This window comes from Ornithorhynchus anatinus, chromosome 21 (genome assembly GCF_004115215.2).
Source record: "Ornithorhynchus anatinus isolate Pmale09 chromosome 21, mOrnAna1.pri.v4, whole genome shotgun sequence".
Classification (NCBI taxonomy): domain Eukaryota; kingdom Metazoa; phylum Chordata; class Mammalia; order Monotremata; family Ornithorhynchidae; genus Ornithorhynchus; species Ornithorhynchus anatinus.
The window spans coordinates 13,510,350-13,526,536 of NC_041748.1; positions in this window are offsets into that span (position 1 = coordinate 13,510,350).

Consider the following 16,187-nt stretch of genomic DNA (forward strand, 5'->3'; position numbering starts at 1 on the left):
ACTGAATGAACTGCTTTCCCCTCCTGCGGTCCCCAAAACCACCGTTATGGTTCTGAAGTATTTAAAAGCCTCTGTTCAGCCTTGCTTAATTCCTTTCTCATTTAGACCCTCCACCCCATTTCACCATTTGTCATTATTCCTTGAGATTTATTGAGGCTTTTCTTTCCTCAGTGCTGCAACACAAGATAATTCATTATAAACCAGTGGGGTTTTTAAAATTTTTTTCTTTTTTAAAGGCAATGTATTTTCAGGATCATCAGTCCACCCCCACAGGTCCATTGTACGAGTTCAGTTCTGTTTGCCCTGTTCATTCATTCAACAGTATTTACTGAGCACTTACTATGGGCAGAGCACTGTACTAAGGGCTTGGAATGTACATTTCGGCAACAGATAGAGACAATCCCTGCCCAATTACAGGCTCACATTGCATCCCTTATTCAACCCTCTCTCAGCCCTGTGGCACCATGTGTCGATCCATAATTTCTGAATTTGTATCAATGCCTGCCTCTCCCTCTAGACTGTGAGCCTATGGAATCTATTGCACTGCTGCACTGTACTCTCCCAAGCTCTTAATACAGTGTTCTGCCCACAGTAAGCACTCAATAAATATTACTGAATGACCGAAGCAGCAATAAGTGAGATACATTAAGGAAAAGGGGGTGTGGTAAAATAGGAAACAAAGATACAAAGAGTGGAGAAGAAAAATGGTCAATCCACATTTAGCATTTAGGTTCAAGAGATCCATCACCGCATAATATGCACTGGGGGTGAGGAGAGGGGAAGTCTGACTTGGGAAGACTTGCTCCACCAAGATACAAATAAGCTAATGGAAAAATCCACTGTTCATTTCAACCTAATCCAGTGGGACAATGGAATATTTGTTGGATCCAGTCGACTAGCCATGAAAGCAAAACCAGCCCTGGAAATGAGTAACTTTGTATGGAATAAACCGGATGGAAGGAGTAATTCCATAAAAATGGGCGTTACATCAGGTATAGAAGTTCCATCTGAAACCTCTGGATCTCCCCAGAGTGTTGTAAACCCATCTCAACATTAAAAATCATGGAAAAGCAGAGGCATAGGCTGACCCCTGAAAAAATGTCATAATGCTTTCAAAGGAGATATTGGTGACTGGTTCAAATGCTACTGCTATTCCAGTTATGTAGAAAGTGGGGCTGGTACCTCTACATCTCTATCTTTTAAGCAACAGCTTTGGATGCAGAGATGCGGGTGGGAGGAGTGTGTCTTGCAAATGGAATGGAAAAAGTCATGAAGACGCCAAAACCACCATAATATTTTAAAGGTCCTAACCCGCATCTGGCACAGTTCTAATTCTTTTTAAATGGAAATAGTCATCTGCTTGAATAAAAAAATGGTGTTTGTTTAGTGCTATGTGCCAGGCACTGCGGTGGATACAATCAAATCAGGTTGAAAACAATCCCTGTCCCACTTGGGACTCACGGTCCCAATCTCCATTTTACAGATGAGGTAACTGAGGCATAGAGAAGTGAAGTGGAGCCAGGATTAGAACCCATGACCTTTTGACTCCCAGGTCCGTGCTTTATCCACTATAATATGCTGCTTCTCTCAAGTAGTCTGCCATTTGAGTGCCTGAGAATAGTGTAGGGATCCAGTGCCCGTAGAACCCTGCCCCTACAGGTTTTAAATTGGAAGAGAATGAGGGTGCCCTTTTCTGGAGAATTTATCCTTGGAATTCAATGGTTCAACTTAAAGAAAGCTTAGGGAGATGTTCGGACACGCTTGAAGATGGAATGTCTGAGACCTCTCTTGGCAGGGATTGGCGGGGGGAGGGTATTTTTTTTTGCATGTCTGGAGAATCTCAGGATACCTGCCCAAATCCCACTTGTACAAATATAAAAACCAGATGTAAGAGTCTCTATTGACTGATTAGGAATTACAGCGTTGATAGTTTAATAATGGTTTTTGCCCATCTAAAAGATAACAAGGCCCTAATTTACTTCCTGAAAAAGGTAGAGGGTATAGAGAGCGATGATACTTCCACAAGCTTACTTCCCTTTTCTACTCCATTTAAGACGTGCAGTTTTCCATTTAAACTACCAATTTACCTTTGATCTTGTGTTTTTCTTGAACCAAGACGGGTTTAAACAACCTAGAATACTGTTTCCCTACCCTTTGTGGTTTGGGTGGAAGAAAAGAGTTGTCCTTCTCACTTCTGCTTAGTCAATGAGGCCTTGAGGAGGAAGAGGAAATGGAGAGAGGAGTTGGGAGAGAGAGGAGGGTACTCTTACATCTTTGTTAGGAAGGGGATTTCAGGGATAGAGTGGTATTCATAACGGCTGGCAAGAGGAAGGGGTGAAAGAAGGGAGCCCCACCCGCCAATCTCTGTGGATTTTGTCCAGTTCAACTGCCCACTTGTCCTCACAAATGCAGCGTGAGGCCAATAGTTCTCAGGTCCCAAGTGTTGGATGCACCTCCCTGCTCTGCTGGAATCACAGCGATTTCAACCCACTCAGCGCTTTCCACTAGGACACACTAGAAACCAAATGGATAGGGAGGTTGAAGGTTTAAAAGGATCCAGTCAGAACATTGTTTCCAATAACAAAACCAAAAGAAATGTTGTTAATAATGCTGCTGTTTTTCAAGGTTTTTTTATGGTATTTGGTAAGCACTTACTCTGTGCCAGGTACTGGGATAGATACAAAATAATCTGCTTTGATACAGTCCATGTCCCATGTAGGGCTCACAGTCAATCCCTGTTTTATAGATGAAGTAATGGAGGAACAGAGAAGTGAAATGATTTGCCCAAGGTCCCACAAAAGACAAACGGTGGAGTCATGATTAAAACCCGATCCCTTCTGACTTTCAGGTCCATACTGCTTCTCTGAGCGTGAAGGTTTTCAGTGGTGCAGTCGTTCCAAATTTCAATCATAAGTCTGGTTTGTATCAACTGATCCCTGTTGTCATGGAAAGTAAGGCCCTGTCTACTGGTGATCGGAGCTGTCAGTGTCCAAGTGTTGTCATCTCTCCCAGAGGTGGTGGATGGTGGTGACAGATCTGCTCCAGAGGTCTTCCTAGAAAGGTTGTTGAATGAAAAATCTGGACTGGGCAATGGCAAAAATACACTGGGCACAACTCAGAGAGAAAATCTCTCCAGCAATCGTACATGGAGTTCTATTTCTCCTGGTCATCTTGGCAGCCTGTGGATGATTCCATTTCTTCTGGAAACACTCTCAAACTGTAATTTTTCTGACAATGACCTCTTCTGGGTTGTCCTCCTACTTGGTCTTCCACCAGCCCCTCCTCTGCCTTCCACGTTCCTAACTGTGGGGGTCCCTCATAGCTTAGTTCTGAGTTCCCATCTATTCACCATCCCAACCCACTCCTTTAGATGACTCATTCGGCCCCCACGGCATCAACTACCATCTCTTCGTGTGTGACACCCAAACTCCATTTCCAGCCTTGACTTCTCCCCCTCCCTGCAGCTTCACAGTTCCTCCTGCCTTCAGGAAATCTCAACCTGGATGCCACCCTGACACCTCAAACTCAACAAGCTTAAAACCAAACTTCTTATTTTTTTAAATGTTTATTAAGCACTTAGTATGTGCCAGGCACTGCAGTAAACACCGAGGTGGATACAAGCAAATCAGGTTGGACACTGTCCCTGTCCCACATGGGGTTCACAGTCTCAATCCTCATTTTACAGATGAGGGAACTGAGGCCCAGAGAAGTCAAGTTACTTACCCAAGGTCACACAATAGACAAGAGGCGAAGCTGGGATTAGAACCCTCATGACTCCCAGGCCCGTGAACTAGCCTCTACTTTCACTAGAGAACTCCTTATTTTCCCTCCAAAACTCTCCATCCCACATCCCTCTTCCCACCAACTTTCCCATCATCATAAACAACACTACCATCCTCCCTCTTTGACAAGCTGGTAATCTTGGCTTCGGCTTCAACATCTCTCTCCTTCTTCCCACATATTCATTTAGTCACCAAATCCTACCAGTTGTATCTCCACATCTTCAGAGACCACCCCTTTCTCTCCATTTAAACTGCTAGCACACTGGTCCAAGGACTTGTCATAATTCACCCCAACTACTGTGTCAGACTCCTTGCTGACTTCCCAGCCTCCACCCTCTCACCTCCCAAGTCCATACTGTACTGTGCTACTTGGATTATTTTTCTAAAAAATTATTCTGCTTGTGTGTGGGCATTCTTAACAAATCTCCAACATTCACCCATTCACCTTCACACCGAATGGAAATTCTTCATTATCAGGTTTAAGGCAATCAGCTTTCTCCCCACTTCTTATCCTTGCTCCTCTCCCACTACAGCTCAGCCCACACACTTGACTTCTCTAATGTCAACCTATTCAGGATAACTCACTCTCATCTTTCTCCAGGTTCACACCTTGCTCATGTCCTCCCTTTTACCTGGAACTGTCTCCCCATTTCCACACAACAGACCACCACTCTTCCCATCCTCAGAGCCCCACTATAATCATGTTTCTTCCAGGAAGCCTTCCCTGATTAATCTCTCATTTCCCCACCTTCTTTTCCCTTCCAGCTTCGTCACCCCATGCACTTAAGTCCGTACCCCTTCAAGACTTAGGTACTCAAGCTTTTCATACCCAGAACAATTAACAATCAATCAATACCATTCATTGAGCACTTACTATGTGCACAGAACTGTACTACCTGTGGCTTAGTGGAAAGAGCATGGTCTTGGGAGTCAGAGGACGTGGTTCTGATCCCAGCTCTGCCACTTGTCTGCTGTGTAACCTTGGGAAAGCCACTTAACTTCTCTGTGCCTCAGTTACCTCATCTGTAAAATGGGGATTAAGACTGTGAGCCCCACATGTGTCGACCTGATTACCTTGTATTTACCCCAGCGCTTAGAACAGTGCTTGGTACATAGTAAGCACTCACCAAATACCATTATTATTATTGGGAGAGTACAGTACAATAGAGTTGGCAGACATGTTCCTTGCCCATAATGGGCTTAAAATCTAGAGTGGGAGACAGACATTAACATATGTGAAAAATGTCCCTATCCTTACACTTGATTGCTCCTGCTACCTATAGTTCATTTTAATATCCATCCCCCCCTAAACTGTAAGCTTCTTGAGGGTAGGGACCGTGTCTACTAACTCTGTTATACTCTCCCAAGTGCTTAGGGAAGTACTATGCACAGAGTAAGCATTTAATATCAATTAGAGGTACTATCCCCTCATATTAAAGGACAATTTCATTACAGTAATCATGGAGCCAAAAGAAATTAATGGGATAGGTGGTAAATAGTCCAAGATACCATCATTATTGACCTTCTCAATACAAACTCCTATATTATTGCTATGTCCACCACTGGCAGGCTGCTTTATCCCTTTGCATTGCATTTGTTAGTTTACTAAATTAAAAATTAGGTAAAGTTCTAGAAACACAGATAGGTTCAGTTCAGTGCATTTGAGTCAGAAGCATCACTTCTCTCACACAACCAGTTCTTCCTATACTAGATCTACTTGCACTAATAGGGAAGCAGGGTGGCTTTAGCAGATAGAGCATGGTCCTGGGAGCCAGTGGACCTGGGTTCTAATTCTGGCTCTGTCACATGGCTGCTCTGTGATTTGGGGCAAGTTACCTCTCTGTGCCTCAGGTACATCATTTGTAAAATGGAGATTAGGACTCTGAGGTCTCCGGAGGACACGGAATGTGTCCCATCTGATTATCTTGTATGCACCCCAGTGCTTAGTAATAATAATAATGATGATGATGGTATTTGTTAAGTGGTTACTATATGCCAAGCACTCTTCTAAGCCCTGGGGTAGTTACAAGGTAATCGGGTTGTCCCATGTGGCGCTCACAGTCTTAATCCCCATTTTACAGATGAGGTAACTGAGGCACAGAGAAGTTAAGTGGCTTGCCCAAAATAGCACAGCAGACAAGTGGTGGAGCCGGGATTATAACCCACGTCCTCTGGCTCCCAAGCCCATTCTCTTGCCTCTAAGCCACACTGCTTCACAGTGCCTGGTACATAGTAAGCACCTAAAAAAAACCCCTCCAAACAAACTGTAGCTCATGTTATACTGCATAGGCTAGTGTTGTGGGAAGAATGTGAGCTAATCCTTTCACCATGTTATAACCAAATCAGGTAATGTAGCAGAACTTGGTGAATTTATGAAGTGCCTACTAGGGGCTGAGCACTATACTAACCACTTGGGAGAGGATAAGAGAAACCAAAAGGATCATTCCTGCCCTTGAGAAGCTTACAAGCTAATGGGAAAAGCAAGTAGGCATCAAATGTTTACTACTGGAAGCAGCATGGCCTAATGGAAAGGGCCTGTGAGCAGAGGACCTGGGTTCTAATCCTGGCTCTGCTACCCATCTCCTATATGACCTTGGACAAGTCATTTCACTTCTCTGGACCTCAGTTTGCACAAGTGTGAAATGAGGATTAAATCCTGCTCCCCTCTACTTAGACGGAGAGCCCCATATAGGGCAGGGACTGTGTCCAACCCGATTATCTTGTATCTACCTCAGTGCTTAGTACAGAGCATACTACATAATAAACACTTCATACTATGATTAGAACATAATTACTAAGGGATTAGGAGAAAAAGCATAGATATAAGCACTTAGTAAAGTGCTATGCACACATTAAATGCTCAATAAATACCACTGATTGATTGATGTAACTGGAAATAGGGTAAGAACAAGGAGAGTGTTAGGGAACTGTAAGAGTTATTTACTAACTCTCCCATTAATTCCTACTGGATCAATGGTTACTATAATGAAATTTTCCCTTTAACACGAGGGGAAACTTCCTTCGGACAATCATTATTTAGTACTTACTTTGTTCACTAAGCACTTGGGAGAGTACCTCAGAATCAGCTGACATGAAACACCCTCAAGAAGCTTAAAATCTAGCAGGGATATGGACATTAAAATGAATTAAAGGTACAGGGAGCCATCAAATATAATGGCCCAGTCAGCTAATTTATTAAAGGGCAGAGAAAACTCTCCAACACTAGGAGAAAAATGGTTGGGGAAGAACAAGTCCCGAGGTTACCCTGGACAATTTTACTTTCCTCTGTTTCCTTTCCCTGCCATCAAATCCTTCCTGTGATACTGGGACACCAGCCCTCCACTTAGCTAATAACCCCAAAAGATCCCAGTCTGTGTCTACTCCTGAACAAGCACTGTTTGGAGAAGGGTACAGCCATATTGATGAAAAGAAACACAATTGACTTCAAGGAAATGGGAATTTCTAATTTGTCCATCTTGCTAACTTTAGATCTGTTTCATCTCCAGTTTTTTTAGTGAGAGTATTTTCCAGTGGCTATGGCCACTGAAATCTCTTTTTGCTAATTCATAATAATAATAATAATAGTACTTGTTAAGAGCTTACTATGTGCCAAACACTGTTCTAAGCACTGGGGTAGATACATGTAAATTAGACAGGACACAGTCCCTGTCCCACAAGGGGCTCACACTCTTATCTCCATTTTACAGATGAAGTAACTGAGGCACGGATAATTTAAGTGACTTGCCCAAGCTCATACAGCAGACTTGTGGCGAAGTCAGAATTAGAACCCAGGTCCTTCTGACTCCCAAGCCCGTGCTCTAGCCACTAAGCCTCCCTGCTTCTCTATTTGGCAGTCATCCCTTTCTTCGAGGATTTCACAGCCTTGCACAGACCTACTGGCCAATGGGGAAGAGGAGACAGTTGGTATGTGGAACTTTGCTAATGTCACCTGCAATGTTATTTTATTTACCATTAGGCTCCTGCCACTTCTCTGCTGTGTGACCTTGGGCAAATCACTTCACTTCTCTGGGACTCAGTTCCTTCATCTGTAAAATGGGGATTGAGACTAAAAGACCCTCATGGGCCCAGGAATGTGGCCAACTCGATTCAATTGTATCCACCCCAGCACTTAGTACAGTGCTTAGTGCAAAGTAAGCAGTTTACAAATACCATCATCCTCATCACCACTCACTCTCCCTGTTTAAATTCCGAGACTGTCTATGTCTAAATACTCCTAGGGAAATGTCATCAGCCACACTTCTCATTAACCTTTGAAACCCAAATGACAATAATATGTATTTAAAGGCAGCAACGGAATTAGCCAAAATCTGATTGTTTTAAAAAAGCTGGATAAATGAAAATGACAACTCCTGCAGAGAATGGTATTCAAACTATCAACCAGTTGTACTTACTGAGTGCTTACTGTATGCACAGATCTGTACTAAGTGCTTGGGACAGTATGAGATACAACAATATAACAGATTTGAAAGACACATTCCCTGCCCACAGTGATCTTAGAGTCTAAAGGGGAAGACAGACATCAATATTAATAAATTATGGTATTATTAAACCCAATGGCAGATACATGAGGGGTGTGGAGGGGAATAGAAATACTGTTCTATTTAGATTATTTTAAAAAAAACTTAATTTTTTTAATGGTATTTGTTAAGCAATTACTATGTGCCAGACATTGTTCTGTGCACTGGGATAGATACAAGGTAATCAGGTTGCACACAAGTCCATATCCCACATGGGGCTCACAGTCTAAATTGCCATTTTTTACAGATGAATAAACTGAGGCACAGAGAAGTGAAGTGATTTGCCCAAGGTAACACAGCAAACATGCTGTGGAGCCAGGCCTAGAACCCAGGTCTTTCTGACTCCCGGGCCTGTGCTCTATCCACTACGCCACACTACATTTTCAAGATTTGTGTCTAGCTGCGAGTCTCTTTTTGAGGTATCCCATTAATAAGTCTGAGCTCAAATTTGAAAATGTTTTCTGATGTGGACGCATTGTTCTAGAGAACAGATTCCAAGTGGCATGGTCACAATTTGCATCTTGGCAAATGGGCTTGTGATCATGGAGAAGATTCATCAAGTACAGTTTCCACTATGGGCTTGGAGAAAGTCCAAAAATTGGACTTGCCACAGTTCCCTCTCCTCTCTCCTTTGGACAGTCATTTTTTTATTTTTTATGACATTTTTTCAACACTTAATATGTGCCAGGCACTGTACTAAGTACTAGGATATATTACAAGTTAATCAGATTGGACACGGTCCATGTCCCACATGGGGCTCCCAATCTTAGGCCTCATTTTATAGATGAGGAAACTAAGGCACAGAGAAGTGACTTGTCCAAGGTACAGCAGCCAAGTGACAGAGCCAAGATTAGAACCCAGGTCCTTCTCACTCCCCGGCCTGTGCTCTATCCATTCGACCATGCTGCTTCTCAGTTTGAATTTGAATTCATATCAAATTGAAATTCTGAACTTGGGCTCTTGGAGAAAGCTGAGCCCAGGGTTTGATGTCCTAATTGCAGTGGATCAATGTATTTATTGAGTGCTTACTGGGTGTAGATTAGCATATTTTAGACACATCATCAGGAGGACTAATTCTTTGGAGAAAACTCTAATGCTAGGAAAAGACCAGGGAAAACATAGAAGCAGCAGACCAGCAGCTAGAGGGATAGAAACCATAACAATGTGGCTGAGTGGAAAGAGCTTGGGCTTTGGAGTCAGAGGACATGGGTTCTAATCCCAGCTCCACCACTTGTCAGCTGTGTGACTTTGGGCAAGTCACTTAACTTCTCTGTGCCTCAGTTACCTCAACTGTAAAATTGGGAGTAAGACTGTGAGCCCCACGTGGGACAATCTGATAATCTCAGTGCTTAGAACAGTGCTTGGCACATGGTAAGCACTCAACAAATGCTATCATTATTCAAACAACGATAACAGAAGAACCTTTAGCAAGGTTATGAATTACGGCAGAAGATAGGACATTCTGGAGAAAATATTTCCACAGGGTCGCTATGAATCGGAAATGGCTCAACGACATTCGATAATAATAATGCTGTGTCTTCCCTAACTAAGCACTTGGGAAGGTACAGTATAATAGAGTTGGTAGAAGCAATCCCTGCCCACAAGGAGCTTACAGTCTACAATGGGGGACAGACATTAAAATAAATTATGGATTGGGAAAATAGCAGAGCATAAGGACAGATGCACAGCCAAGGCACAGAAAACTTAAAGTCCCTCAGCAGGCAAGTGCCAGAGCTGGGATTAAAACCCAGGTCTTCTAACACTCAGGCCTGGGCCGTCTCTACTAGGTTATGCGCCTTCTGTGATTCTAGTAGGTCTGTGAAATGGGGATGGGAAGGAGAAGGAAGTTCCAGCAGGAGAAAGGGTGAAGGTAAGGGACCAATGACTGTGAGTTTTGACTTGAATCAGATTGCCTTCCACTCGCTAGCTACTGCCCGGGATAGGAATGCCTCTGAGATCATGGGTATTAACTCTGTCGTATTCTCCCAAGCATACAGTGCTCTGCCCAGGGTAAGCTGTTAATAAATGCCCCTGATTGGTTGAATTAAATGCCTCACAGTGCTCTCACACCACACAAGAACCCCTTGAGTAGCACAGATGTGTTCTCTGCACTGACTGTATCCAGAACACCCAGCCTCCAGGAAACCAATGCGCACAGCAGAGGCAGTGTGGTACCTCCCTCAATCAATCATATATATTGAGCACTTAATGTGCATAAGCACTGTACTAAGCACTCAGGAGAGTACAATATAACAATAAACAGACACATTCCCTGTCCACACTGAGCTGACCTTAAAGGAAATCTCAAAAGACTGTCAGTTCCCCTCTGGATTTTAAGCTCCTTACGGGCAGGGCATCTATCAACTCTTCTTTTGTACACTCCCAAGTGCTTAGAACAGTGCTCTACACACAGCAGACTCTCCACAAAAACCACTGATTGAATGAATACAGCAGAGTAGCATTTCGTTGGTAAGCCAAGGGGATGTTTGTCCTGGAATACTTAGCAGTGATTCTTTGAGCTGGAAAGAGCTTAGTCTGGGAGTAATGGGACTTGTGTCCAGCTTGATTAACTTGCATTTACCCCAGCACCTAGAACAGTGCTCGTTTTTAAACTTTAAGCTTGCTGTTGGCAGGAAATGTGTCTGTTTAGTGTTATATTGTATTCTCCCAAGTCTTTAGTACAGTGTTTTGCACACAGTAATCGCTCCATAAATACAATTGAATGAATAAATGAATGGCACATAATAAGCACTTAAATAAGTGTGTGGCTTCAAGGCTCTCCATCACCTTGCCCCTCCTACCTCACCTCCATTCTCTCCTTCTACACCCCAGCCAGCACACTCGGCTCCTCTGCCGCTAACCTCCTCACTGAGCCTTGTCCTCCCCTATCCTGCCGTCAGTTGACCCCTGGCCCACCTCCTATCTCTGACCTGGATTGCCCTCCCTCCTCTTTTCCACCAAACTAGCTCTCTTCACCTTCAAATCCCTACTGAGAGCTCACCTCCTCGAGGAGCCCTTCCCAGACTGAGCCCCCCCTTTTCCTCTGCTGCTCCTCCCCTCCCCATTGCCCTTACTCCCTCCTTCTGTTCTTACCCCTTCTCTGCCCTACAGCACTTGTGTATTTGTACATATTTATTATTCTATTTGTTTTATTAATGATGTGAATATCTATAATTCTATTTATCTATTTTGATGCTACTGATGCCTGTCCACTTGTTCTGTTGTCTGTCTCCCCTTCTAGAGTGTGAGCCCATTTCTGGGTAAGGATTGACTTTGTTACTAAATTGTACTTTCCAAGTCCTTAGTACAGTGCTCTGCACACAGTAAGCACTCAATAAATACGATTGAATGAATGAATGAAATAACCAAATGGTAGTTATAAAAACGATCCAACCGTATAAGAGCTTCTGTCTGAGAGTGAAATTAAACATGAGGAAGAGTCTGAACTCAGTGCTACTTACTGGGTTCAGAGTACTAAGAGCCTGGGAAAGTACAACATGATAGAGTTGGTAGGTATGTTCCCTGCCCACAAGAAGCATACAGTCTAGAGGAGGAGACAGACATTAAAATACATTGTGGATGTGTACATCGCTATGCTACATGTGCTATGGAGCTGAGGGTTGGGTGAATATCAAGTGCTTAAAGGCTACACATCCAAGTGCAAGGGTGATACAGAAAGGAGATCGAGTAGGGGAAAAAAGTCAACATATTGAAAGCTTTGGGTGATGACAGTTGTGTGTCTTTTTATGTCAGCATGTTACCATCTAACACACTTGTTTAAATTTATATCTTTCATTACTAATATATTGCCATTTGATCATTTAAGTATCATATGTCATGTTGCTTAACAAGTTAACTGCTTTTATTGCATTACAATATTATGCTTTTTCTCACAAAATATTTTTCCTCAATTTTTAGGACTTGGGAGCACATTAGTATAATTCACGTTTTCCTATGGGGAAATTAGACTTTGTTTCAGCTTTTTCTCTCGACACTCCTTTTATGGAAACAATTAAGAGCACGAACTGAAATTTTTCAGTAAACTGACACCCATTGTCTAATCTAATTTTCACATCTTTCGATTTCTGGCCAGTCACGCACTTGAGTGACCTCCGTGCCTGGAGAGGCTCATCCATCTGATTGCGGTTTTTCTCAGAAATGGCCTGACCAGCTGCTTCTGGCTCAGGAAGGCAGGGATAAGAGGAAAGAGAAAACTAGAGGGGCTACTCCAAGCCCCTTGTAAGGTACTGAACTGAGCTCTGACAAGAATGTTGAATGCCGAGAAGCAGTGTGGCCTAGTGAAAAGAGCATAGACCTAGGTGTCAGAGACTCTAATCCTGGTTCTGCTAATTACTTGTTATAAATCCTAGGCAAATCACTTAACTTCTGTGTGTTTCAGTTTCTTCAGCTGTAAAATGGGATTAAATACCTGTTCTCCCTCCTAGTTAGACTGTGAACTCCATGTCCAGCGTGGCTCAGTGGAAAGAGCACGGGCTTGGGAGTCAGGGGTCATGGGTTCAAACCCCAGCTCTGCCACTTGTCAGCTGTGTGACTGTGGGCAAGTCACTTAACTTCTCTGTGCCTCAGTTACCTCATCTGTAAAATGGGGATTAAGACTGTGAGCCTTAATGACCTGATGACCCTGGATCTACCCCAGCGCTTAGAACAGTGCTCTGCATATAGTAAGCACTTAACAAATACCAACAATATTAGAGAAGCAGCGTGGCTCAGTGGAAAGAGCCCAGGCTTGGGAGTCAGAGGTCATGGGTTCTAATTCCGGCTCTGCCACTTATCAACTGTGTGACTGTGGGCAAGTCCCTTCACTTCTCTGTGCCTCAGTTCCCTCATCTGTAAAATGGGGATTAAGACTGTGAGCCTCATGTCGGACAACCTGATGACCCTGTATCTACCCCAGGGCTTAGAACAGTGCTCTGCACAAAGTAAGTGCTTAAAAAATACCAACATTATTATTATTATTATTTGGAACAATGACAGAGTCTGACCTAATTGACTTGTACTTACCCTTAGATCTCAGTGATTACTGTGTGCAGAGCACTGAGCTAATTGCTTAGGAGAGTACAACTTAAAAGAGTTGGTAGACACATTGAGAGACTGTCTCTGACCTAATAAACTTGTACCTGTCCCAGTGCGTAGAACAGTGTTTATTCATTCAATCATATTTATTGAGCACTTACTGTGTGCAGAGCACTGTACTAAGCACTTGGAAAGTATAATTCAGCAACAGAGATAATCCCTACCCAACAATGGGCTTACAACACATAGTAAGCACTCAACAAGTACCATTAAGCAAATATTCCCTCTCCACAAGAAATACAGCCTAAACTGGGAGGCAGGCATTAAATAGATAAATGATGGATATGTACCTAAGTGCTGTGGGGCTGAGGTGAATGAAGAGTGGAAATCCTAGTGCAAGAGGGACCCAAGAGGGGAGAGGGAGTAGATGAAATGAGGACACAGTTGGGGAATGGCTCTTGGTGGTGATGTGATTTTAATGAAACTCTGAGGGTGGGGAGAGGGATCATGTGTCGAAAATGAGGGGAGAGGGAGTTCCAGGCCAGAGAGAGATATTGGATGAGGAGTCAGCGGGGAGATAGATGAGATCTAGGTACAGTGAATAGGTTGATGCTAGAGGAATGAAGTTTGCATGCTGGGTTGTAATAGGAAATCAGGTAGGTGAGATAGGAGGGGACACGGTGATCGAGTGTTTTAAAACCAATGGTAAGGAGTTTCTGTTTAATGCAGAGGTGGATGGGTAACCACTGGAGGTTCTTGGGGAATGGGGAATCATGGACTGAATGTTTTTGGAGAAAAATGATCTGGGCAGCAGAGTTAAGTAGGGACTGGAATGGGAAGACACAGGAAGCAGGGAGGTCAATGAGAAGGATGATGCAGTAGTCAAGGTGGGATAGGATAAATGTCTGGTTCAACTTGGCAGCAGTTTGGAGAGAAAAGGGAAGATTTTAGTGACATTGTGAAGGTAGAACTGCCCATCAAGGATGAATCAATGGCATTTATTGAGCGCTTACTGTGTGCATAGTCCTCCTCTAAGCGCTTGGGAGAGTACAGTATAACATGAGTTGTGTATAAGGCTGTCAATCGATCCCTGGATAAGTACATAAGTATGAAAGTAGGTGAATATCAAGTATTAAAGGGTAAAAATCCATGAGCATAGGTGATGTAGGAAGGACCTCCAAAAAGGTCAAAAGTGGAAACTCTTTACTGACTTCTTTTTGTAACCTTAAAGTTTTGGAGACCATTTTTCAGGATTTAATCGTATTTATGGAGTGCTTACTGGATACAGAGCACTGTATTAAGCACTTGGAAGAGTACAATTCAACAATAAATTGACATTCTCTGCTTACTAATGAATTTACAGTCTTGGGGAATGGAGACTTATTAATATAAATTTCAGGTATGCACCTAAGTGCTGTGAGGTTGGGAGGGGGTGATGAATAAAGGGAGCAAGTCAGGGTGAGGCAGAAGGGAGTGGAAGAAGAGGAAAGGGGGTCTTAGTCAGGGAAGGCCTCTTGGAGTTGGAAGAGTTGTGCATTCAATTAATGCTTTGAATCGGGGGAGAGTATTTGTCTGTCAGATTGAGGAGGGAGAGCTTACCAGAACAGAGGCAGGACATGTGAGAGATAGATGAGATGGAGACATATTGAGAATGTTAGCATTAGAGGAGTGAAGTGTGTGGGTTGGGTTGTAGTAGGAGAGTAGCAAGGTGAAGTAGGAGAAGGTAAGGTGATTGAGTGCTCTGAAGCCAAGGGTAGGTAGTTTCCGTTTGATGCGGAAGTGTGTGAGCAACCACTGGAGTTCTGTGAGGAGTGGGGAAACATGTCCTGAAAGTTCCTGTAGAAAAATGATCTGGGCAGCAAAGGGAAGTATGGGCTAGAGTAGGGAAAGACAGGAGTTTAGGGGGTCAGCAAGGAGACTGATGCAGTAATCCATGCAGGATAGGATGTTCCTATCCTATCCTGATCTTATCCTGCATGGATTACAATGAGTGACTGTATTTACATGGTAGCAGCTTGGATAGAGAGGAAAGGGCAGATTTTAGCGATGTTGTGAAGGTGGGACCGACCAACTGGATTTAGTGATGGATTGAATATGTGGGTTCAATGGGAGACAGGAGTCAAGGGTAACGCCAAGGTTACAGGCCTTCGAGATTTTCTCTATGTATATTCAAATAATAAAATAATCACTGTGACTTGGAATTTTTGGACTCAAGGAATGAAGTCCGGACATCATTAAAACTGTAGAATCTTTAGAGATTTTTGCACAGCTGTATGCTTGGAAAAACTTAGAGAATGTCCACCAGCTGCCTCTCAGTGACCCAGTTATTACAATAATGATGCACTTAGATCAGAAACAAATGCCTATCAGTAGTCATATAATGAAAAGCTTTGCTAAAACTTCTTTTCTGATGTCAACCTTTTCTTTATGTGCACTAGAAAAGAAGCCTATGACCGATCCTTCAGACTAGGGCTTTCGGTAAATTAGTCAGTCACATGCGGTGTGCAAGCAGTGTGACCAATTGGGCTACTGCAAGCCAAAGGCATGAAATCATAGGAATTTTTAAATTAACCACAATTCCTAGTTAGATCTCCCTTATTTTATGTAAGCATGCTCAGTTCTGCCACAAGGTTTTGGCTAGGATGCTGTTAGGGAATTCAATCAATGGTATTGAGTCCTTACTGTGTGCAGAGCACTGTACTGAGCACTTGGGAGAGTACAATAACAAGAGCGGTAGAAACGTTCCCTGGCCACAGAAAGGTTACAGTCTAGAGGGACCAATTCACCGTTTAGCTTTCCTTACCGTGGGGTTTTACAAGAACTCCAACTCCAC